This window comes from Podarcis pityusensis, assembly GCF_964106645.2.
Source record: "Podarcis pityusensis genome assembly, chromosome: 6".
NCBI lineage: Eukaryota > Metazoa > Chordata > Lepidosauria > Squamata > Lacertidae > Podarcis > Podarcis pityusensis.
The window spans coordinates 38,776,619-38,803,164 of NC_138030.1; the positions used below are offsets into that span (position 1 = coordinate 38,776,619).

Consider the following 26,546-nt stretch of genomic DNA (forward strand, 5'->3'; position numbering starts at 1 on the left):
TGTTGGACATCAACTCCCAACATCCCTTACCCTTGGCCATGCTGACTGGGACTCATGGGAGTTGGAATCAAGCAATAACTGTAGGGCACCATGTTGGCTTTTCCTGTGTTACATTATTCATATGGTTTGCTCTTGAGTGCAACATTTTCCTAGCACTCAAGAGCAATATATAGTGTATTCCCTGAGCTGGATCAGTACCAGGGAGGGTGTTAACCCCCCCCCCCCGCAGTCCCAATAGAAACTGGGCCTAGTGTTTGCATGGGTGGAGCTCCATTCACTCCACTGGGAGCCTTTACTCCCATGTAAATAGCTACAAGGGAAGCAACATGGCTCAGAACGGTAGCAGGAGAAATGGTTAAAGCTACCTACACATTGTGATCCCAGTCAAGCTCTCTCCCCTTTCCCTAAGCACTGGCTATCTGTAAAAGACAAATTGTGAACGCGAGGCTTGTTTTTTAGTCTATACCCGTGGATCTCGTTTTTAACAATTTTGGAGCATACACAAATTTAATTAATAATAATAATAATAAATATTTTGGATAGTGCTGAATGCTGATGCCTGAAACAACCGGCAAACAGCCAATCTCTCTCTCTCTCTCTCTCTCTCTCTCACACACACACACACACACACACACACACACACCCTCTGCTTGGAGAATCTGTAACTCAACTTGTGTCCCATAAATGACTAAAGAACTTCACGTTCTTATTTTCTGTATGATTGTGCACCTGGGTGCTTCTGCTTAAGTAAAAGTCTGAACTTATTTACAGCACAACTCTATGCATACTTACTCAAAGGGAAGACCCATTGTACTTAACAGGGCTTATTCCCATGAAAGTGTGCACAGGACTGTAACTTTGTTGTAGCAATTGTCTCATCAGCAAGTCTTTAAAATGTGTGATGGTGAAAAGGGGCAGAAGGAAGCAGAAGACTCTTCTTCTCTGGTTACTGTGGAAAGTTGGAATGTTCTTTGTTACACTGCTACAACCTCTTTTCCTCTCCCTTTTCTCCATCTCCAGTTTAATTATGCTGTTTTTATGAATAATTCACTGGGCTTACTACCTTGTTTCTGTTTTAGAATGTTGCTGCTTCTAGCACAGAGTTGGCTTGTGTTTTAGGTACTGGTGGTACATGTTTTAAAAGGTTCATGGCAAATTTTTAAGAGGGGATGCCACTTAAAAAATACAAACATATGTGATAAAGCTAACCATCAGTCAGAATAGGCCCTGAAAGAAATGTGCAGCCTAGCATAGTTAACTAGTTGATGTAGAGAAAATGGTTGCTGGGTACAGTAGAACTGTATGTAGCTATGACTATAATGGTGTGCTCAGGCCTCAGAGACGGAAAAGAGAAGGGAACAGAAGCGATTGGCAAGTAGTTTGAAACCAGTGGATTGGTCAGGCTTTGGTGTAGTTGCCTGTTTCTTCTGCAGTGCCTGTTGAATCCCAGGGTACATCTCCACCCCGCAGGGTCATCCTTTCTACATTGGATCAGCAGAGTATTTACAAAAATGCCAGCTACAGAAGTGAGGTTTATAAACTTAAGCTGTAGAAGCACTAGTCCCTTCATTATGGATGTCTGCAAAAATCTCTTTATACCCCCAGCTGCAGATGTCTTCAGTATTACCTGCTGGGACAGTTCTTCCATCTTACCTACCCACCAGCAGACTGGAAGTTGCTCCCTGTCTCCTTTTGTTTCCTGGTTCTCTCCATTTAGAGTGATAGCCAAAAATGCGAGATTCCGTTTTTATTTTACTATTTTTTCCCCTTTGCTGTTTCTAACCATTGGCCTAACTTTTCAAGGAGGTACTGGTTGTTTCTGGAGAGCCTCTACAATTTTCAACCCTTCTCATCTTAAGAAGGTATTGAATTACAGACGGGCTTGAATTACAGAGAGTGACAAGTCGGCCTCCAGGGGAGGAAACAAAAACATTGCTCCAAGGTTTGTGGCGCTGAGATACTGAAAATGGGGGCAGTGATTAATGGCTGATAATTTTAAACCAGGGTCCTTATATAACAGCTGTCAAGTTCTCAAGAACTGGGTCTTACAGACAAGTAACCTTACCTAACATATTTGCCGGTCTCCTGTGGCACATTCAACAACAGGATACAATTGAAGCGTTCCTCCGTTAGGCATTGGGAAAAGAGAACATTGGCATAGATACCACTGATTTAAAGAACGGAAGTGCTTCATGGTTAAATACTTTATTAGGACATGAAACTCTGAAGTTCAGTTCCTTGCTTTGCTACAGAACCCTTTTGTAGTTCTGGAAATATTAAACCTCAGTAAAACTGGGATAGTAGTGCTTCTCTGCTGTATTTTATAGTGGTGACTTGGGTGAACAAAAGATGCTGGTCAAGCAGTCCTTACATTTCCACATATACTTAGGGAGTATTAAACTAATTCCAGAGCTGAATGGATTTCAGATAGCTTTGTAAAACCAACTGATGGAAAGGGAAAGTCTTATCACCTTCTGCTTTAGTTGACTTAATATTACATTTAATACCTTTTTTTCCATACCTGGAAAAGTACCATGTGCCCTGTAAAATAAATTTTAACATTTGCTATCCCTATCTTGACATAAAGCAAACTTGGGCAACTAATTTTCCACTTGGAAAGAACAAGCAATCGTTTAAGCCAAGTATAACCAAGGCATGTGGTATGAAACCTCAATTTACTTAGAACATGTATGCTTTGGATACATCACATAAGATTAATTATTTGCATAGCCTTTTTACTGCTGATTATCTGAATCTGGCCAATATATAAATATGCATTTTATGTAAGGGGGAGGCAAGTAATACTTTCTTATTTAAAAGAGTGAGATTCCTGGAACCAAGAGTTTGTGGAACAGAGCTCCTCATAGCATCAATGGCCCAAATTTAGTTTTAACTTCAGCAAAGTTTTTGTGGTAGAGTTTTATGAAGTATTTAGCTGGATAAACTTTATGTAGTGTAAGTGCGCACACATACATAAGTAGCCACTACTGGAGTATTTATCACTAGTTCTCCACGCTGTAAGGGACATTTTATCAACATTTTACAGAAGGATAGTGAAGGCTCAGAGAGACAGTGCAACTTACCTCACTGTATATAGGAAATCCCTTGCATGCAGGCTAGTGCTCAGGCTACTATAGTTCACAATGGCATGAGTTTGTCAGTTGAGAATGTTTTGTTCGCAAATAGGCTTTGATTTAATTTCTACAGCTTGCCGAGTTGTTCTAAACATCGAGCAGGGGTGGGGATGGGGCACATTTGAACATTTAGAATGTGCTCTTCTTTTTTAGTGTCCTGTAGTTACCACCTATCCCACCTGGTATACATCAACTGAGTCTACGCTTAGCAGTTCATTCTTAAACAAAATGAGTTGACTTATCTTTATGTCTTTTAGCATATTTAACTGGGTAGAAATCTTACTATATTAGGTGTAAATTGCTTCTAAGTAGGCCTGTCTAGGATTGTGCTGCATGCAACAGTTCTTACCCTTATTTTGCTATGATGTAAGAGACATTTAATATAATTGATAAATGACTAAACTTCTTTGAAGGGTTGTGTGTGTACAGTGTACACTATACAGTGTACACTTATTTGGGATGTAATTCCCATAGAACCTGGTGAGACTTCTGCATATGATTGTGCTGCTAAAAAACATTGTTACAGCTTAAAAAATGTCAAGCTTAAATTTCAAACTAAAATGGGGGCAATGGGAAGTCTTTTATGTCTCAGTTGCTCTTTCTTTTGGCACGTCACATCTCTTTTCAGCCAACATTTCAGCTTGGCATTATTTAGCTTGCGCCCTGAACTGATCCAGTGAACGTGGAGATCAGGAGAGGACTTGGGTCTTTGAAATTTCAGTGGCGCCTTGTGCAAGGCCAAAATTCAGTGCATGCCCCCCCCTCACCTCCTGTTCTGCTCAATTCACTGCATTATAGTTGTGACAACCTACAGTGCCCCCCTAGGCTCAGTGCTCAGTGCAACAGAACCAAAATCCGCCTCTGTGGAGATGTTATTGAGTCAGCCTGCTGTATACAGTTTCAGAGATGGAATAGATAGTGGGAGTTTGTTTAGTGCAAGAAGGTTAAGCGTATGAACAGAATGGGTTTCTTGGGCTTTGATTCTGAAAAGGGCTAAAACAGGCTCATCTATGAGAAGTGCAGGAGCCCATTTCTAATCTTACCATCTCCTAGAGTTATACCTGTCTGATATCAGACTTTGTGCCTTACAAGGTTGAAATGTAAGTGGGAAATTGTACAGTAAAAGAAGGCAAAGCAGGAGAGGCGTTTCAATGCCAACTCCAACGGCAACTCTGAGGGAAAGTTTCTTTACTTTGTGAGCTTCTTTGGTAGCATTCACATAGGTATTTATTTTCTGTTGTGTGAAAGCTCAAATATAATGTGGAAATTAACAATTACGGAAACGTCAGGAAAACAGAATAGAACTACCATGTGAATACAGCCTTTGTCTGCATCAGTAGCTGATTTGAACAATAACAGTGCAGTATTCATTCGAGCCCATAAATGTTGCAAAAACAGAGATGTATGAAGTTTATAAAGAGCTCTCTGATTAGGAGCTGAGTATCATAAGAGACATTGATTATGGGTAAAAATTACTTACCAGCAAACTATTGAATAAACAGTTGTGACCTCCTTTTAAACAGTGCAAGCAGCTTGTCTCTGAGCAGAAGTGGAAGCAGACTTGTACATTGTGTTACAGGTCAAGACTTCCATTCTCATTCACTGTGAATCTCGTTCCATTGGTTCTAATTTGCTTCCATTTACTTTGAGAGCTTTATGTTCTGGATGTTGCAGTTAATTATTTTACATTGCTTCATCTTATAAAAATACACTTAAAATTAAAGTAGTACCATATTAGCCCAAATATAAGCCGCACCTTTAAAACTGGAGGAGGGAAAAGAAAAAATACCCGAATATAAGCCGCTCCCTTCCTGGCTGCATACTGGGGGGGGGGGGGGAGCTGCGCTGCATTTCTGGCAGCCTTTCCCCTTCCTCGCTCTCTCCCTTCCCGGCCTTGGGGGAAAGGGGACTAAGCGTGGGGCAGGCGCTGCTTTGATGCACTCCTGGCGCTGTTTGCCCCGTGCCCCTGGCTGCATACTGTAAGGTCGCGAATATGAGCCGCACTTTAACTTTTCATGGTCAGAATTGGGGGGGAAAGTGAGGCTTATATTCAGGCCAATACGGTATTTTTGGAAGACTATTGGAAGTCTGCAAAAATCTACTGTATGAATAAATTATACAAGTACAGTACGAATGCATCTTATGTTCAGTTCCAAGCGTTCTGTGTATACACGAAAATTGCATATACTGAAGCTCTTGGAGCCACCCCACAGCTAGTGGGTGTTTTGGAGAAAGAGAGATTCCTTCATACTCTCAGAGCCTGCACATCAAGCAGGCCTTGCCCGCTCAAGCAAGGCAGAGAGCTTAAAAGCTCTTTTCATTCCAGGTAACCATAGCAGACCTAGCACGAAAAGAGTTTTTTTAAGGCTATCTGCTTTGCTTGAGGCCTGCTCAGTATGCTGGTTTTGGGATGCTCGCACGAGATTTTGCAGCAGCTTGCACAGCCCTGCATGATAGATGTGTACCGACAAAAGAGGAAGAAAAACTAGAGAAACTGCTAAAAGACAGAGGGCTCTTTTAATCTTTGAAAGATGGAAGCTCTGGCCAGTTAAAGTTTCCATAATAATATTTGCATTTTAAATATCGAAACAGAAAGCAAATTATCACTTAGTAGTTGGTAAGTTCAATGTGAAAATTGTATTATAATTACAGCTGCAACATTTAATTGCTTGATTAATGGGTTACTCAATTTTTTAAATTTATTATAAATGAAATAGCTAGAAATATATGGAATGTCCATATTAAAATTACTGACTTTAGATTGCTCTGCTGAATGCACTTGGTTAAATACCATATCTTAAATCTATTTGTAGTCCTGATTCATATCCATAAGAATATAATCACAATCCACTCATTCACTAGCCTGTTGTTCGTAACTTGTGTTCAAATCTTAGCTTTTTAAAAAATAAGTATAATTAGTAGCTACATTGGGGGTGGAGAGTCAGATCCCGTAAACTATATTAGAAAGCCAGATCGTAGTAATCAGGGTGGAAATGTTTATAGATACTGTTGTCTATATGGGGTGTACAGGTCACATCAATATGATTTCTCTGCCCAGAGTAAAATGAGAAATTGTCACCTCTTACTTTCATATCTGACTATTATAGGAATTAATGGGATGGGAGCAGAGAGTAAACCCTATAGAATATACCTTAGCCAGAATGGTTACATAGCTGGATGCATGTTACTTGCCCAGCAGGTCATAGGAAGCTTCTGATGGAGCCAAGACTTGAATCGGGAGTTGCTAAATCTTGGCCTATTTATATATGGCCTGTGACATTTCCCGTAATAATCCTGGATTCTCATCATACATAGTGCAACCAAAATGCCATCTCTGCCAATTCTCTTTGAGCAATAAAGGCTGGTGGGGGAATCTGGCACTGGGCCATCATATCCCTAAAATATATCACTGAGGTACTAAGAATGACACACACATCATCAAAAATATTATTTGTCTTGCCATTGATACTACATAGGAATAATTCAAACATCACTGCCCCGTAAAGAGACTATAACTTTTTAATCAGCCCAAGTAATCTATCAAGGTGGCGAATAGGACTTACATGGATGACAATGTTTTTTGCATTTGCTCATGGCCTGTGGATCAAGGGAAGATGGGGGTGAAGCTTGTTGATACTTTTATTTTATTTTATTTTATTTATTTGTTTGTTTGTTTGTTTATAGAAATATATAGTCTGCTCACATTATACGATTATCAGATCAGTGTACAGAAAAACAGAATGTAAGGTATGCATTGAAACTAATATTTAAAATGTTCAATGTTATAGGATGTATCACTGAAAAATAATTTAAAATTTCATTCTGAAAGGGAGTAGGTAAATCTAAGTGTCTTAAGGCTTGTTTCTATATTGTGCTAAATGGCTGCCCCAGCAGGATTTCCACTTGCACAAAGAGACTTCTTCACTCCCACATACACCCCTCGCCCTCCCACATTTGCTCCAGAATGGATTTGTGGAGCGTGCTGGGAGAGTGGGCAAGTCCTGTTGCACAAGCATAAATGCTTGTGTTGATGGGATGGTTACTTAGCACTACATTGGCTGCAAGCCTTAAGCATGCATCTGAAAGACTGGATTGCTGGAGCATTCCTTATCTCTTAATTGTATATATTCCACATTAAAGGGACCACAGCACTGAAAACTGTACTGCAGGTGGACATGTTAATTGCAGGAACTCTTTGGACTACCAGGTCATCTTTTGCAGGGAATGTTGTGGCTGGGCCGGAGCAGAAGAGAGGTGGTATTTTAAGAAACCTGGTTCCAAGTTGTTTATAGAGTTTTGTAAACTAGAAACAACACCTCGAACCCAGCCCAGTAGTATATAGGCAGCTAGTGCCATTGCTTGAACTAATCTATTGTAGAAGCTTTGAAGAAACCCAGCAGATGTTTTGCTGAGGATGTCTGGGGAATTGTTGAGTTTTTCCTTGCACTAATAGTAGCCAGTTTTCCAAAGAGTCACCACAGGGAAACAATCCTTTAGACTGCTTGGGCAGTATAATAATGTTGTGGTAAAGTAGCCAGAATTGGCTGGAGTTTCTTGCTAATCTGGTTTCTGAAGTTAGGCTGTCATGTGTGTTTATTAGTACATCTATTTCAAACAATGTATGTAGCTGTGCTGCAGAATGGGTATCTTGAATCGTAGACAAATGGATGGATGGGTTGAATAGCAGGATAGTATGAATGAGTGGGAGAATCCTAGAGCTCTTCAGTGAGAAATTTCAGGCATGCCTGAAAGCTAGGAGGAGGAGCTGGAAGAGCTGATACCTCAGTCCCATACTGTATTTCTATAGCACATTGTTGGAGTGACTGCTTATTTCAGCTCCTATTGTACATTCTTGCTAATGATTAGAAGACAGGGATGTAGCCTGACAGCTGTGCCACAGGAAAGATGAAAGAGCAAAGGAGAGAGTAAGGGTAGGAAGTGTGGTAGAAGTTGCGACATAAAGCTCAGGTAAACAGAGCATGGATTAGACAATGACCAGTCAGAACAATAGAAAATTGGGCTTGGGTGCTTAATTACAGACAGAGCTTAATAGAATCAGAACAGAGAATTAGGATGTGTTCACATTACTGCCTTAGAGCACAGAAGTGTTATTTTTCACTGTGTTTCACAGCTCTTCCCACCCAAGCCCCCCCGGCGGAACTGTTCATATCAGCTTAAGGGCTCACATGGTTGTGAAGCTGGTTTGAGAAACAAAGCATCAAACATTAGCATCTTAGAACAAAGTAGAGGATATATATGTTATGGATAATGTGGTGTGAACATGTGTTAAAAACCCAGCACTAGAAATGCAGTGAGTGTTCAGCCTCAATTTCAAAAGATGACAAGTGGTACCAGCAAGAAAACATTGGATTGTAGCCTCACTTTCTAGTGCAGCTGCCCCTGTAGAGGGTTTCACCAACCAGCCATGCCATCTCCCAGGATTCTGCAAGCTAACGCAACTGGTGCCACACCCATTTCATATTCTCTAACTCTCACTCTACACTCCATGGCTAGTGAGCATATTCAGTCCTTATTGACAGGGGCGGTAGGAGCTTGCCCGATTACATTTTTCAACAGGGTTGGTTGTATTGGTTTTTTGGGGGGTTGGGTTTTTTTTGGGGGGGGGGGATTCTGCAAAGCGCAGGGTATTCCCAAGTATGAGGATACCTTCGTCTTGTATTTTAGTGGCTATGTTTCTGTCGGCATTTGCCACTTGAATTGTTAGGCAGAATGATGTCACATCCAGGAACACCCATTTCGCATATTATCATGGTCTGTGTCCTTGCACTTCAAGAATAACTGAAAAGAGAGAGTGCATCGAAACAGCTGGGTGATATCTCTTTTTCTTTAACACAGTGTGTACATGATTGTCTCCAACACAACTGAGATTATGGTTTTCTGGACCTCACCAGAATTAATACATTGCCAACATGTTACTTTGCTCAAATGGCTGCGTGTGGAATAGCATCATGGAACCATTTGTTTGTTCTCACAGCAGAGTAGAATCTTGCTGTGATGGCTCATTGGCTTGTGTGGAATGATTATCTTGCTTTTCCGGCATGCTTGACTACCTCTTGTTTGATTTAGGAGGAATAGCTAGTGAAACAGTAGAATATCTCTTCTCAGCACTGGCTGACCAGAATTTGGCAGGCTTTCCTGAAGGAAACAAAATGGATTCGTGTTGATTCAGGTTCCTTTCAATAATACATCTAGCAATCCGAAAATGTATGAATCATCTAACTTCTTAATAGCCGATGTGTCCTTTTTGTCAGAACTGAGTGAACTTTTAAAAAAGAATCTCCATATGCAGCCATTTGAGCAAAGTAATATTTTACTCTTTATAGAAGAGTGGTCCAATGCTCTGCCGGCCTGCAAGGCGTTTTTTGGCAGCCCCTGGCAAGGCAGGGAACAGGAAGCGACTCCTTGGGCAGGAGCAGCTCTAGGAAGGAGGTATGAGGGCTCCGACAGGGTCTTTGAGTCCTTGTGTCTCCTTCCCAAAACCTAGTTCGTGCTTTCCCAGCTGTGGAAAGGAGGTGGGAGGGCTCTAAGATCCTGTCAGAGCACTCATGTCACCACCTCAAAGCTGGGGAAGTGCTTACTGGGCTTTGAAAAGGTTGTCCTTCAGCTTGATGCCCAGTGCAAGCAAACCAGTCACACTGGCTTAAATCCAGTGCTGCCCCCGCCCCTCAGTGCCAGGAAGGAGGAAATGAAGGGCTAGGTGAGAGCTGTCCCTTAAGCGGCAGAGACCTGGAAATGGTGGTGCTGCTGGTGGTGGTGAGTTCATTGTCTCTGGAGCTTATGCGTCAAGGGCCTGGCTGGGGAAGAAGGGATCAGTGGGGTGGGGAGGAGTAGTGGAAGTTTGGGGCAATCAGGGTGGGTATATCTCGGCTGTGTGGAGTGTGAACAATTATTGTAAGGCTTCCACAATCCTTCTATAGGTACAGTAATACCTCCGCAAACGTCCGCCTTGTCTAGCATCCATTCCGGGAAATGTCTGCGGCAAACCCGGAAGTACCAGAACGGGTTACTTCCGGGTTTGCTGCTCACACATGCGCAGAAGCGCTAAATCGTGCTATGCACAGAAGTGCGAACCACTCTGCGCACGTACACAGACGTGGCGCTTTGCCCTGCGTCCTTTTTGGCTAGCGGCCAGGGCTCTGGAACAGATCCCAGCCACAAAACGAGGTACGACTGTATATTTTCTTTGCCCTTTATTGTCAATTTGTGCTGCCTGCCTCTAGTTGGAATCACTGTTGGAGAGTGTAAGAGAGAAAACAGATGGGGGTAAATAATATTAGGGCAAAAAGGAAAAAATCATGCATGCTTCTCTATGGTTGTTGTTCAGTTCTCTGCAATGAGAACAATAGTAGTGCAGCCTCTGCAGCAAGAAAACGATAAAAGATAACTCCACACTCCTTCATTCATTTCTGTGCCCTTGAATAAGGTGATTTTTGTGGCTCCCCACCTCCTACCCTTTCATTTAGATTGAGATTAGGAAGACCAACTATGCATATGTCCCAGAGTATGGTCTGAAGGGACGTGAGGCCACCACTTTGCTGAAACAGAGCAGAACTGGATGTATCTGGTACCTGGATGGGAAAGCTCCTGGGAACTGTATGCGTGCCACTTTGGGATCCATGATGTAAAAACGGTGGGATTTAAAATTTAAGAAAATGCAAGTGAGTGATACCTTCATTCTAGTTCTGCTGGTTTCCATTTATGTTGTATTAAAAAGATCTCTAAGGAAACAAGTTTTCCCATTGAATTCAATGGAACTGAAAACATAAATTTGGATATGTACAATAGTTATGACTGTGGTACACAAGAAGTATCTCTCTAGCAAATATCACCCATCAATAAAATCAAAAGGGTCCTACTGTGGGATTCCCGAGCTTCAGAGATGCACAGTTTTGCCCTTAAGCGGCATTGCTCCCTGTTGTCATATTAGCAAATCCTCTGTAATCAGCTCCTGGACCACCATTTCAGGAATGCTAGGTTAACTCTGAAGCATCTAACACATTTTAGCCAATCATTATGAAACGTTTTGTTGAGAAAGAAAAGGCGTTTCAGTTGTTGAGTCACCAGTAAACTATGTACCTGTTGAGTACCTGTTGAGTATGAAATGTTATTTAGCTCTAGGCAAAGGTAAAATAGCCCAGTGTTAATTATCTTGCTGTGAACAGGAAAGAATGTGAGCTGACCTACAGGTAGAAGCCTGTGAATAACGTCCTATGGCATGTTTAGTACATTATAGCTGGAAGAACAGCAGTGAAGGGGTTGAATAAGCCTATTCTCTTGGACCTAGCAAACAAGTCTCCTCCTGTCCATAAATGAAGTTATTAAGAGCCATCTTGGTCAACTGACTGATGCAATTATTAGACAAAAACTATATAGATCACTTATTGTTAGCTGTTGGCTGCTTCTTTTCCTCAGTGGAATGATGCCTGAGGATAAGCTTATTTCAGTCTTGTTCTTTTTTTTAATCCTAGAATCCCTATGGTCCACCAACACATTTTAAATCTATGAAGCAAGAGTGTATCTTCAGTAGTCCTTAACAGTCAATGCATAACTAATGTGTATTAAGAGATCTTTAATGGCCATTCTTGCTTACGAATGTGTGTTGCTGAATCAGCTTAAGAAGCACCTGGTCCAGGAAACAGGCTGGTATCACAGCTCTGAGCAGCTGCTAAGTGATCCACTGGAGAAGAAAAAGCTGTGTCTCTAGATTGTATTCATTCGTGCCTATTTCCTAGTTGGTCTACAAATATTTATATTTTGGTTAACGATGTTATATTATAAACAGTGTGTAGTCATTTTTAATATAGACAACTTGCATGAGGGTTAGGTTCCAGGGACTGTGTGAAATTGCTTATAGCCAGAACAACCCCACAACTGAACATGTGCGATCATCAGTGTTTTCCTTCTAGAAAAAAAGATGCCGGTATGGCGGACCCTTGAGTACCCCCAGAAAAAAAGCACTGGTGACCATTCCTACCTTTCTGGAGCTGGCGCACTGAGCGGATCTTGCCCCCCATGCAAGGCAGAGAGTTTTTAAGCCCAGAGTCCTGGTGAGACTTTTACAGAGCCTGGGAAGCAAGGCAGAGAGCTTAAAGTTTTCTGCAGTGGGAAAATGTGGTGTAGAAAGAGCTTTCAAGCTCTCTGCCTTGCATGGGAGTCTTTAATTTGTGTGATTGCATGCTGCCAAGCTGCCAAACATGTAAAGCTATAATTGCACAAGTTAAATGTGCGCAGGTTGCAAGTCAACTTTTCTGTCAGGTGTTTGTACACAACTTAGGGTGCAATTTGTAGTAACAGAGTATAAAATTAAAAGCAAAATATCCATTTGTGGGGGAGGGACATATGGCATGCTTATCTCCCTACACTACAGCAGCCAGACTCAGGAGAGGTGAAGGGAAGAAGAGCACAGGAAGTAACTGCATCATTCACCCCTCCCATGTGGTTTTCCTGTGACTGGCCTTCCCAGAACTGTATGGAAAGCAGCCAAAGGAAAGCTGTAACCATTCTAGATAACTTAAGAACCAACCAGCCACTTGATGGGTTTGGGTGCTCTTACCAGTACTATGTTAATTATAAACAACCTCTTCATTTATTATTCTGTGTTTTTTACACTTGACAGAGAGTAGTTTCCTCTAGGAGTGCTGCACTGGAAGTCCTCAGGAGGAAAATGTGGATGCTTACGATAAGCTTTCGCTTCATTTCTTTTTCCAATGCCTTATTACGGCATTTCAGCCACAAACACAAGAATAGAGCACAGAGTCCTTGTGTTTCATAATCTCTCCAGCTGGTCCTATTTCAATTAAAGAGGAAAAATGAGGTACTACATAGCTGTTACAAAACATCTTACGTGGCAGCATGATAATTTGCATATGTGGTAGGAGTCCAGGAAGGCACCATCGCCTGGTTCATGTTGACATTTTACTTGTCCTTAAAAGGACTTGGTGGAGGGCGGGGGAGAGAGTGAAAGAGCTGGCAGCTTGCTATGAGTATTAAAAAGAAAGAACGAACGCTATTTGCTAATAACTGTAGTTTGCAAGGTGAAATTAAAACATTGCTTCATGGAAATTGTTTGGTTCTTTAAAAATGCCATCTGTCTGAAGATTGGTGGTTTTAAATATAGCCTCCAAGCACCTTTTATACAACCTCCAGTGCTGATAAGGAGCTTGATAAAAGCTTTTATCTATGCCAAAGGGAGATGTTTCATGCTAACAAGTTTAAAGCCATGTAATCTCTACTGTCCTTAACACCCTAGTAGGAAAAGGGCACTTGTCTTGAGATTTGTATAATATCCAATAATTTGCCTTCCTCCTCCTGTTTTTACTTTAAAAACCTGCCATATAGAGTATTTCATCTTTTGTCATGCTATTAAAAGAGAAGTTGGCTCTTTTTAGTTTGTCTGAGTTTACTAATCACCAGAGCATCCAGATTATTTTTCACTCGGCTTGGCTTCTTTATATTTTAAAGTAACCTCTACCAGGCTTCCTCAGCCTCGGCCCTCCAGATGTTTTGGGCCTACAACTCCCATGATCCCTGGCTAGCAGGACCAGTGGTCAGGGATGATGGGAATTGTAGTCTCAAAATACCTGGAGGGCCAAGGTTGAGGAAGCCTGCTCTATACTGTCTCTCATGAATGTTCAGTCTGAGATATCCTATATTATCTCTAGGTAGTTAAAATATTAGCTGTTTTTAAATTCCATATATGACTGCTGCAGGAAAAAATGTTGTTGCACTAGCGTTTCCTGCAGTAGCAACAAGTAATATAGATGTCATACACTTGTGTACACACATCCTTAAATTTTCATGTACGTGAACTGGGAAATCTGATAGGATAGGGTTCTCAAATGCATACATATAGCTGTTTAAAGATTTGTCTCTGTGGCAGAGAATTCTTTGTTTGGGTTATGTTGAACTGTAAAGTGCAATTTATACTGACGGTGTTATAAAAAAATCATAATAGGCATTATTCTTCCTTACTCCATAGGTTGGCTATACCTTGCTGTTACAGCTTGAGTGGAAAGCTGTCAAGTATCTTTGCTGAATAAATCTGACAAGAAATGTTTCAGATTCCATTAATTTTGCTCCTCAAGTTTCAACTAGCTGAAATACCCAATGCTTGTACTGATGGCTACCTTCATTGTTAGTAAGTATAAAACTGCAGCTCACACACAATGCCATCCACAAACAATTGAAACAGGGTGGCTCAGTCCTACCCCTGGAATTGCCCATTTTAGGGCCATTTGCAGGACTCTGCTGGCAGAGATAATGCTAATGAGCCTTCTGCTTACATGTGGCAGGTGGAAGGAGGAGGGGGTTGGCAGTGGTAGAGTGACACTTGTGGCAGCTGACAGTAAGGTGGTTCAACTGATAGAAGCAAGCGTAGAAATGCCTCTGCTCAATCCAGCCCCGCCCCCCAGCTTGGAGTAAGTGAGGGTTGGACTGCAGCCTAACTTGTGGCCTCCTGATATTGCTACACTGCAACTCCCATCATCCCTAGCCTGCAAGGCCAATGGTCATGTATGATGGGAGTTGTAGTCCAACATCAGTTGGACAAATCAGTTCCCCCAATTCCAAATTAACAATAGTATGTTTGCAGCCATGCGAGGATAAGCAGCTTGTAGATTGCAGCCTAAATAAATTTAATTTAACTAAAATGACAGGGTAGATAACAGAAATAGCGTATTTTTCGCTCCATAAGCACCTGACCATAAGACGCACCTAGTTTTTAGAGGGGGAATGCAATAAAAAGATTATTTAAAGGGAGCGCTGAGCAGAGCCTGTATGCATCCCAGGCTCTGCTCAGCTCTCCCTTTCCCAAGCCACGAGGAGCGTGTGTGGCGCTTGCAGGCTTTCCACAAGGAGGGAGAAGGGCAGCCTGTCACTGACGGGCTGCCTTTCTCCCTCTTCAGGGAAAAGCCCCCAAGAGCCACACACATGCTCTATGCGGCTCTTTAAAGGGGGCACAGCTCTTGGGGGCTTTTCTGGGAGGTGGGAGAAGGGACAGAGCTCTGCGCTCTGTCCCTTCCCCCATCTCCCGCAAAAGCCAGGAATAGCCCTGCGAAGCCTCCGCAGGGCACGGGGATGAAGGGCTCCCCCATGCCCTGCGGAGGCTTCACGCGGCTAAGCCAGAAGCTAGAACAGCTGTGCAGCGCTCCCTCTAGCTGTTCTGGCTTTGGGATAGCTGCGCAGCCTGCATTCGCTCCATGAGACGCACACATATTTCCCCTTACTTTTTAGGAGGGAAAAAGTGCGTCCTATAGAGCGAAAAATACGGTACTCCATTAGAATGTGGAGAGTGGAAGGTGCTTCATCAGATGAAAAAGTAGGAGGAGCTGGTTACAAAACATTTAAATTCTTCACAACTTTTTAAGTTTTACTGTGTGTATTACTGTCACTAGGTGCCCTACAAAAATTGACGTATGAGCCTGTGGTCAATTTATAAGAGACCATCAAGAAACTGATACAATCAAGAACAACAATGGGATCAACAGAAAGTTAACACTGGTAACAATGCTGAAACCTCTTTTTCAAATCGCCACATTACAGCTGGTTCAGAAGGGTCCCTTCATAATTCTGCATTGATTGAATGAAGTTAGCAACTTAAGTGATTTATCTGATACTCTCCTAAAACCTAAAGTACTCCATGTGAATAAGCTGTAACCTGACATTCAAAGGGGAAATCTAAATATGTCTGTGTGCACAAAAGATGAGCTACATGCAGTGGCTGTGGCACCAGTCCAGGCAGCTCCGCTAGCCAAAATTTTATTGCGCCATGCCACTGCTGCTTCTAACAAGCCAGGCAGAACCACCCCTGGCTACCCCACTGAATCCTTCTGCTCAGCCACAGGAAAGCATACCAAGTTGATTGCATGAGAAATAAATCACATGTCAGCTCTCCATTTGATAGTCAGCACTTTCACTTTGTTGCTGGTCCTATCTATAAGTAAAATGCATTTTGCCAAGGCTAGGTGAACTTAGACTAGCAAAGGGAAGGCAATATCGCCACCATTTTCTAATGGTGTACTTTCCTGAGAAATACTGTTTGATGTGTTTACCCTCAAACCAGCTTCAGTCCAAAAGGAGAAGTTATGCCACGTTTGCTTTGTAGTTAAGGTGTGTATATTGGAGACAACCAATGGGGCAGTTGCAGGAGTGGCAAAGCAAATACAGCGGTACCTCGCAAGACGAATGCCTCGCAAGAAGAAAAACTCGCAAGACGAAAGAGGTTTTCGTTTTTTGAGTTGCTTCGCAAGACGAATTTCCCTATGGGCTTGCTTCGCAAGACGAAAAACGAAAAAAACGAAAACGTCTTGCAAGTTTGTTTCCTTTTTCTTCGAGGAGCAACTCATAGCACGCGGTGTGGTAGCCTTTTTTGAGGTTTTTGAAGACTTTGGTGATTTTGAAGACTTTGGGAAACCGTGCTTCGCAAGACGAAAAAACTCGCAGAACGAATTAATTTTGTCTTGCGAGGCACCACTGTAGGTAACACAACTTGAAATGCAGTGAGGAAATGACCTTGCTGTGTTTTAAGCTGCTAATGTGTAAGTAGCCCAAGTATCCTGCAGCCAAGCATAGTGAATGTTTGATGATGAAGCCTGCCTCATCTCAAATCCAGAACTAGCTACATCTAATTTTAATGCATCCATCATGGTAAAACCAGCTGTCTGTACTACAGAAGCTGGATCCAATGGGGTGATGCAGATGCTGGACAAAATAAGCCCATACCTGTAGAGTAGGAAGGTCAGGCCACTTCCCTCTGTGCTGATTGCACCTCAGCAAAAACTCCTATATAAAGCTGCTGACATGGCACCTGAAAGAAAAAAGTGTCAGTATAAAAATTAATGACTTGCTCTTTAAATGCAGATGCTTTGCAGCCCAATAAGGAAGTATTATAGTTAAGTATTGAACCGGTCTGTTTTCCAAAAGAAAAGAGGTTGCTAGGGACCCACTTTGGTTTTAGATTTAAAAGGTAAAGGGACCCCTGACCATTAGGTCCAGTCGTGACTGACTCTGGGGTTGTGGCGCTCATCTTGCTTTATTGGCCGAGGGAGCCGACATTTGTCCGCAGACAGCTTCCAGGTCATGTGGCCAGCATGACTAAGCCGCTTCTGGCGAACCAGAACAGCGCACAGAAACGCCCAGCTAGCAGTTCGAAAGCACGTCAAAGTGCAAGTAGATAAATAGGTATTGCTTTGGCAGGAAGGTAAACCGTTTTAGCTTTGGATTGCAGCTAAATAGCTACTCACTGCCTGGGTAACAGGACTTCCACACTGGATGTCTTAGTCCCCTTATCTGGAAGAGATTTTATTGCAGCAATACTGATTTTTGCTAGCTTTCAATCAAAACACAATGCACAAAGGAAAAGCAACTGTAAATATAACTCTGTTATTCAATAATTATTATCATTTTTTACTAACTTCTAATGCAGGAACAGAACAAGCCAATTGTGGATGGTGAATGAACATTTCTGGCATTTGCAGCAGAGAGATAAAAAGAATAAAATAAATAGTGCATGAGAAATGAAATTCAAGAAGAAAAGTAATATTTCAATAGACTGAGAAGGAATACACAGAGATGAGAGGTGTCTAAGATCATGGAGACACATAAACATAAATAAAGGAAACTTAATTTTGTAAAGAAGAGAGAGACTATGCAAGCAAAGGAGAAAGACGGTCCAAATGAGAGGAAAGAAGAAGTAACCTGAAGAACTCAAGATAGGCATTAATGGCTGGACCAAAGAAATTGGGAAACCAAATAAAATCCCAGTAATCATAAATAAACTAAATACATTTTTAGGGATTCAGCATAGTTGTAAATATTGTTAAGGAAGTATTGTTTCATTTTTACTATTATTATGCAGTGCAGTCAGTATACATAGCATTTTAAAGAGTAACAACAAGAAAGGATCCTGGCTCAGGGACTTACAACGTAAAATTAAACAGTAGGAGCAACAGGAAAAATAGTGACGTCAAGAAAGAACAGAAACGATAAAAGTGAATGAGTGAAGAGATTACTAAGGCAAGGCATGACCTACAGGATCAACTCCACAAGATCCAGGAATAAGAATGGGGGGGAGGGGTAGTGTAAGATGCTGGGGATTTACATGCAGGGCAGTTACTGTAAAATGAGGACAGAAAGCAAACTAAAAAATGATCATAAGTTAGATTTTACATAAGAATGAACAACCTCAGGCAGCTTTGAAAGGAATTTAAGAGAAATAGAAAGATGGGATCCAAACATTATTTTTTAAAACAGAAGAAATGATAGCTGCTTAAGGACCAATCCAAAAGATTAAAACGATGGTTTAAGAGGAATAAACAGGAGAAGATATATTTATTTTATGTATTTATAGGCTGCCTTTTAGAATTGCCTCTTGAGGCATCCCAACATGTTAAAAACAATCTATGATGTTGAAAGAAACCAAGGCAGGAGAGGGTGAAGAGGATGGGTTGTGAATTCAGGAGAACTGAGAACACAAAGTAGGTTGAAAATAAGTAGAAGAAACAAAAGAAGAAATAAAGTGGTGACAGAACACAAAAGTAATGAAGAATGACTCCTTGATGTTTCATCAACAAACTATATATTAGTGTGTGGTTGGGTGCTGGTGGCACACTCCATGAGAGAGCAAGAGGGCAAAAGGACTGTTGCCAGACACGCTGGTGTAAAACAAAAATATTGAGGGTCCATCAACCTTTATGGCAGGTGCCAGGAAGGTTCAGGATTTAAACCTCTGTTACAAAAACTGTGGGAGAACAGCAGTCAGTAAGAGGGTTAGCAAGAAATAAAGACAAAGGGTAGATACCTATTCCCTCATTGGTTTCTCTGTGTGCCCTGATTTCTTTGTCCTTCACAAGCTGTTCTTTCCCAGGGTCAAAGGATAAAGGGAGCATGTTCTCAGGCCCTCGATGTTCTCTGCAAGTCTTGTACCTGGTTCTCTCAAGTCTCCTGACCCTGTAAAGTGAGAACAGAATATGATAGGGCAGTTAATGTGGGAAGAAAGCATCAACCCTTTCTGCTTGAAGCTGCATCATTTCTTGCCTCTTGGGCTTCAGTGGCTAGCACTATGTTATAAGAGGAGGAGGCAGGCCAGTCACACCCAACAAAACTGGCTTCCTGAAGTAGCATGGCAAGATGTAAGAATTTCCGCCCTGACCGGCAGAGTAATTTGCCACTTTTGGAGTAATTAAGAACATTTGTATCAAGAAGATACAGAGAATGGTGAAGAGAAGAATAAGCAAAATAATCAATATGAGAATTAAAAGGTCCAAGAAAAAGAGAGGGGAAGGAATTAGCTATGAGCCAAAGAACAAGAGTAATGCAGAGAATAGAACATGGAAAGATATGAGTACCACAAACTTTGAAATTCATAAAGAAATGAGAAGCGGGGGGAGGGGGGAGAGAATATGAAACTGGTAAGGAGAAAAAAGGAACTATAAGCACGACCATGCTCTGTAACATGAGATGAGTGGGAAAAGGGCAAGCAGATTAACTAAAGAGTGGTAGAAGTAACTCAAATGAAGTTACCTGTCTCAGTAAGGGCAAACAATGATTAAAACTGTGAAAAATAATTGTTTCATTTACTGCTGAATGGCAGTTAAAGCCAAAATATGCCAGTGAGTGTCATTGGACAGCAATAGTATTAGGAAATGAGATTGAGCAGGGACTAAGATTAGGTAAAATATCACCAGCAATAAAAAGTAAGAAGAACACCCCTCATAGAAAAACTGCAAAAAATAAGTATTAGTAGATATGGCAAAGGGTAAAACCAGTGAAAGGATCACAAGACATTTGGTACAGTAGGGGAAGTGGGTGGAGGAAATCAAGTGTTCCAAAAATGGGGGAATTACTTGGGACTTTCCTTGCCTCTCCTCAAAGGGGTAGTAATGAGGACTTAATTGTGATGTAGCTTACTTGCTCCATTGACTTCAGTGATTAGCTAAAATGGCCAGACTGTTAAGTTAATAAGATAAGGTTTAATGCAAGTAAGAAACATAGCCATCCATTAACATTAAGCTATGTAAAATAACAGATCTTCTTTTCTTACTATATAAATAGGTAAAGAAGAAAATGAAAACTTTAATGGATAAAATGTTTTGGGGTATCTTTTTCTTGCTTTCAAATGCTAGCATATTTACCTTATAAAATATTCTGGATTCTTCAGGTTTTATGCATAATAGAATGTTGGCATACATTTATGTTCATATTTTCAGCATTTGTTTTATTACAGTGAAAGTAGAGCACATGCTAAACCAAAAAATAGACATTTCCTTCTAGGAAACTTGAAGAGCAACTTTCTTTACAGTGCTTGGATTCTGAAGATGGTACCAGCACAAGAGTGTGTCTTCCTCTGGAAGCTGGTTTCACATGGTGGCTTAGATTTTCCCATCTTTGTATCTAGCACCATTTGAAATCAGTGTTCTAGGAGCAAGAATTACAGCACTGGATCCAGAGAAGAACAGGAAACAAGAGCACAGTAGTCACCAGATTTAATTTTGTAACATTCACATGTCTTTCTCTGTGTCTCAGTAAGAGATCATGTTTAAAGATGTAGCTTAAGTTATGCCTAGAGTACAAGAAAATGCATTGTAGTACAGAATGGATGCCATTCTACTGCTTGCATGCAGCAGTGAAAGCTGCAAATGGAGAGCCCACTGCACTTAGTGAGACATGCAAAGAAATTGGGCTTGGGGGAAGCAGTCTATGGTGGAACTTCCTATGAAGGGGGGTTGGGATCCAAAGACACCTGGTCAACCCTTTCCCACCCCATCAAAAGCAGTACATCTATGCAGAGCTTTCCACAGGTGTACTGGGGACTCTTCTGGGGGTATATGTGCTGCCCTGCTGGTGGAGCAGCAGTTATGAACACTCTGAAGAATCCTCAGCCAACTTCTGGCTAGCTGTCAGATTGCAGCATTACAGCTATACGCCATAAAATATGGCTAACTTTTTGCCATTTCTCTGTTGAATCTACATTGGTCCGTGCTATTCAGGACCACTGCCACTTCTCTAATCTAGAAAGGATTTACAATTACATTTACAATTACAATTCAATTTACATTATTTTATTTGCATTAATTTCACCACCTTTCATTTTCCTGCCATAGTTATTTGAATTCCATCAGCTTTCACACTAAAAACACGGTTGCATGCAACTTCAATGGTTATTCCATAAAAATATAAAAGTGAGGAAATTTTGAATATAACATCCTTCTTTTTGCTTCAAATTAGTGCATGCTTAAGTACCAATAGTAATGTGAGAAATTTATATTTTACTTTTGGCTATTTGAATGTTGATGGTGATAAGTCATATAATTAGGAACATAACATTTATTGAGCAGTAGTACTATAACTATATTTTTTAGGCCAGCTTCTTCCAAACTCTTTCAAAGTAAATACCTAGTATTGCATTGACTAATAAGATGCATTGACTAATACGACCATTGTTCAAAGTTTCATAGGCTATGATCTGAACAACTTGCAAGTACTCTTAACAGCCAATATGGAACTGGAAAAAACATCTCTTACACAGGCTGACCGATTTCTCTTGGTGTTCAGAGTCTTAGTTTTTGTCTAGCACCATTTGAAATCGGTTATGATGTAGGGGGAAAAGCAACTGCAATGCATATGCAGAGTGTGGTTTAAAGATGCTCTCAGCTGAAAAAGCTCTATGAAGAGATGCCTTTGAAACAATGATATGACTATTGGTTTTGTGTCTCTTGTGTGGGCAGATATTGCAGTAACTATCTGTAAGTTCCATTGCAGTAGATATCTGTGGGCTTCACTGTCTAAATCCTCTAGCTGGAGTAGTTGGAGATGATAGCACTGTTATTCTGGCTGTAGACTTCAAAGTGTTCTGCTAATCCAGCCCTATTACTAGAACTGTAAAAAATGTTAATACGCAAACATTGGGGCTAGATTATTCCTTGAGGCTTATTATTATTTCCACCTTGTTTTGACTACCTCGTTTCATGCACCCCCTCCCTTCAATATCACTTCCATTATTATATGCATAATAAATATATATTTAATGCTGGACAAGCCAGTTTCACTCACAGATTGGATAGACTTTGAAGAAAATGGCTGGAGGCAGGTAATACCATATTGGCCCGCATATATGCCGCACGCTCCCTAGCTGGTTGGCCTGACACGCTCCCCCCCCCCCCCAGCTGGGAGGCAGGCACACCACTCCTCCCCCCCCCAGCAGCTAGGGAGTGTGTGCCACCAACCAACTGGGAGGTGAGCACACCGCTCCCCCCACTGCCAAACATCTAGGGAGTGTGCGCTGTCAGCTACCTGGGAGGTGGGCGTGCCACTCCCCCCACCCCCACCGCCAAGCAACTAGGCACCGTATGGTAAAAAGTTGCAAATGTAAGCCACACTTTTAACTGCTCAGGGTCTGAAATTGGAAAAACGTGTGGCTTATATTCAGGCCAATACGGTACTTGATGGTGGACTAGACATGTCACTGACCATTCCTCTGCATCAAATGAGAGAAGCACTGTAGTCGGTTTGTACCAGAAACAACTATGCTGCAACTGCAAGAGAATTTTTTTTAAAAAAAAACTATGACAAACAAATACTTTGGGGGGGGGAGACAACATGGGAATACAAAAGTTTTGAATGAATGTTGTCCAAATTCTTAGCAGTAAAAAATAGTATGGAAATGTACTGTGTAAAACCAAAGTAGCACCAGTATTTTGAATCATGCACTACTGCTGACAGGCAGCAGACACAAAGTTAAGGCTGCTCACTCAGCCAAATCATTTTTTATATTCCATTTGGTAATATAAGGAATAGAATTGAAAATAAAACAACTATAATGCCCTAAAGAGGCCCATCAAACCTCCACTTTGTGGAATGTCAGTTAGCCTTTTTATTTACCCAGGCTTTTCCTGTTTAACTTTACCGCTGTATTTTTAACTCTTCTTTTTGTTATACTTTCGTTGAGTTGTTGGTTTTTACTGACAATTGCCCTATGTTATAATAGAAAACATTTACAAACATAAAGTATTTGTTTGCTTACTTTAATCTGCTGCAGACAGAGGCTTAATGTCACCTCAATCTTCCCATTGCTCAAAGTTCCCACAGCACTCCCCCCCCCCCCAGCTACGTCATAGAAAAAAATAAGCTTGTGTTGTCCTGTCCAGAGCTGGACTTGTGGTTGGTTTGTCTCTAAACAAATCATGAGCAATAAGTTAAGAACAAACCCTGGTAATTGTTTGGAGCTAAACAAACACAATGCAGACCCTGGCTCATCTGCTGTACGACAGGAGCACGGGGACTTTGGAGTAGCATATACCAGCACTCTGCAGCTTTACATTAAACCATACTCTTTTTAACTATGGTTTAAAATGTAATGTGCAGATTGAGCCAGAGAGACCTTTGTACAAGAAAGACATTTGGTCTGATGTAATATGGTAATTTTTGAGGTGTTTTAAAATAGAAAAAAAAACTTAAGAGGTTTCTTCCTCTCTCTTTTCACAACAATGAAGCAGTATATAAATTTTGTTAAGCAAATAAAAAAATTAATTTGTAAATTCTGCTATGTGCAGAAAATGCAAGATGAAATCAGCAGAAATGTTTAAACCTGCGATATAAACTAACACTATATGGCATTGCTGTTTTACTTTTGTAAAAATGTGGGCTTTGTATGTAGTTTACAAATCATTCAGTTTTGCAACACCATCCATTCCCCAAACTCCATTTTATTTTTCTTTATATTTTTTTCTGGAATGTAAAAGCACATTGAGAATGATGGTGCCTATTAAAGTAAATGAATTCTATTGCAAAATACAAAACTGAATTTGTTGTTTCATTCCAATCTGTGTGCACATTTCTTAAGTTTCTAAGGAGATGCAAACAAAAATACACTTCCTTTTTTTCTTTTTTGCAATAGCTGCTGGGGGGAGGGATACAATTTTAATCTGAAAAACAGATTAGTGCTATCGGAACTGAATCCAAGGCCCACTTTCCCAAAAATGCTATTTGTGTTTTCAGAAGCTTTCACATTCAAGTGTTAACAATTTATTGAACTTTGCACACACCTGTGGTTCTGCAGCCTTCTTTGGTATCATCCTCAGTTCATTATTAAATAGGATGAGAAACCTGATAACAGCACCTCTCCAGTCAGAACTGTTAACCTGAAATGTAGTCCTTGGGGAAATGAATTCTAGAATTTTGTTGGAATCTGCAATATTTTCACTAAAATTTGTTTTTAACTAGCCATGACAACAGGCAAATAGCTTTTCCAGCTTTTTTTCTAGTTATGCGGCATGATGTACTTTAAAAAATGGTTCTCAGTCTCAGCAAGTATCTCTTGAGTTGCAATGGCAGGTGTTCTACTAGGTGGAAGTTGGGAACCAGACAAAAAAAGGGGGGGTTGGTCTTACCAGTGAGGAGTTCCTTTTCTACAGTGGTAAGGGTTGTCTGGGTTTCTCTTCCCACTTCAGAAAACAGGACTTACGCAAATCAGGTATCTGCCATGCCCTGACTGGGAGAGAGCACCCTCCCTCAGTGCTGGGACATGGTCACGGGTCTACAGAGTATAGGTCCCTTGCTGTGTAGCTTACTTAGAAAAGTGTCCAACAGAAAAAACACGGAAAGTAGAGAACAACATAACAGCCTGCAGAACAGAAGAAACAGACAAACCTACCCAAGTCCATTTTCAATCCATTCTTACCTGCCAGGTAAGCTACCCTCCTACCACTGACTATGCCCTGTCTGGGGAAAGAAGAGCAGCATTTCCTTGACTCCTGATAGTCTAGGGTCCAAGCTGTTCTTCCTACTCTACCTAGCAAAAGCCAGTCAGGCAAATTTGAAGGTGTGGTTAGTGGATTATTTCCATGATTTCAGAATGGTGTTAAACTGCTATTGTCTATTTCTGATCTATGGATCTCAACACCCTTGGGGTGTCTAAGAAAATCTAAGAAGCTCATGATCACAAGAACTCGCATTTCATAGAAGAAAAATAAGATGTTTAGAATCCGCCCCCCCTTTTTAAAAAAAGGCTAAACACATACAGTCTTGGGAAAAAGAAAGCACCCCCTCTTTGGATTCTGTGGTTTTACATAATGGTATAATAACGATCAACTCCTTAGCAGGTTCTTAAAATTAGGTAAATACAACCTCAGATGAACAACTTGACATATTACACCATGTCATGATTTATTTAACAGAAATAAAGCTGTTCCCATGACTGTACACTCCCCTTGCAACAGAGAAACCCCCCCAGTAAATTTCCCCCCTAAAAAAGGAGCTTACTCCCTTCATCTAAACAACAAAAACATGTATATTAGTAACTTCATTTTATTTTTAAATTTAATTGGATGCTGGGGGCATGGGGAGTTGCTTTGACAGGTGTTACACTGGGATCCCAGCTATCATTTGAAGAGCAAGATATGGTCTTGAAGCCAAAAAATATCTGGATGGTGAACTGCTGTTCCTTGCTGCTGAATGGCTCTTTTGGTTGGTATCTGCATGGCTCCACCTGACTTTTTAAGCCTGAAATCCAAGCCCTCTTTGCCCAATTCAAGGCTGCTATTATTATTATTATTATTATTATTATTATTATTACTACCACCACCACCACCACCACCAGATGTACTACCCACCATTCATCAGAAGGTCTGAGCAGGTTACAACAAATTAAAAACAGCTGAAACAGATTATAATCACAAGAATAGGAAGGGCCTGAAAACACACAATGTCAGTTGTTAAAGGCCAGGAATCTAGTGAGGAAACCAGACCCACCAGGGGTGTGGAATTCCACAACTTGGAGGCTGCCACAAAGAATGCCCTCTCCCAGGCCACACCCCTGAACTTTTGAGAGTGATCTGTGTTCTCTCAAATCTCATATTCAGAGCACTCTGGCTAGATTTTTTTTAAGGAGGAGCCTAGATTAGTACAGTACAGCCAACAGCTGTTGACACAATTCAACTTCATTTAAATCTGCACAGCAATTCTGCTTCACACTATTTAACGCAAAATGGTAAATGGAAGCAACAGCTGCAAGGAGGTGGGATGAAAACATACCAAAATGCATGAGATATTGCATATTACTCGACTTGGCATACTACATACTTGTGTTTACCCTGCAAACAGATGTGCAGAGGAAACTTTGGATTTTCTTCTTGGGGTAGTTGTGTCTTAGGTGTTTTAATAGAACTCTTGCTGTTAGAAGGTAAGAGTTGGAATACTGATAGCTGCTGAAAAGCAGAAACTAAGAAACCCAGGACTATTTTCTTGCAGTGATTTAGCAGAGGCATTTTCTACCCTCTCTTCAAGCAAAGACAGTTCATACTGAAAGGTCTTAATGTGAGAAAAATCTGTGCTGCAAATGCTTCCTTCAGTAGATTTTGTGGATGAGTCTTGAGTGTGTTTCACAACAACCCTGCCGTG

General features: G+C 41.1%; 2 long non-coding RNA genes across 13 annotated transcripts in view; one reads left to right on the forward strand and one right to left on the reverse strand.

Annotated features, from left to right (window-relative positions):
* The window catches only part of LOC308478934, a 30,705-nt gene extending 12,006 nt beyond the window's left edge, over positions 1–18,699 (forward strand). For all 3 annotated transcript variants that reach the window (XR_013987378.1, XR_013987379.1, XR_013987380.1), the window contains exons 4-6: positions 10,619–14,292; positions 15,548–15,653; positions 17,578–18,699. This is a non-coding gene — a long non-coding RNA (uncharacterized lncRNA). The remainder of the gene's footprint in view (positions 1–10,618; positions 14,293–15,547; positions 15,654–17,577) is intronic.
* The window catches only part of LOC308478931, a 45,541-nt gene that overhangs the window by 16,851 nt on the left and 2,144 nt on the right, over positions 1–26,546 (reverse strand). For 2 of the 10 annotated variants that reach the window (XR_013987372.1, XR_013987375.1), the window contains exons 2-6: positions 24,194–24,289; positions 22,620–22,684; positions 18,952–19,100; positions 16,875–16,959; positions 8,760–12,942 (exon numbers count right to left, since the gene is read on the reverse strand). This is a non-coding gene — a long non-coding RNA (uncharacterized lncRNA). Of the gene's footprint in view, positions 1–1,128; positions 6,732–8,759; positions 14,197–16,874; positions 16,960–18,951; positions 19,101–22,619; positions 22,685–24,193; positions 24,290–26,546 lie in introns of those variants that run through there. The other 8 variants (XR_013987366.1, XR_013987367.1, XR_013987373.1 and 5 more) reach the window with 7 other exon arrangements.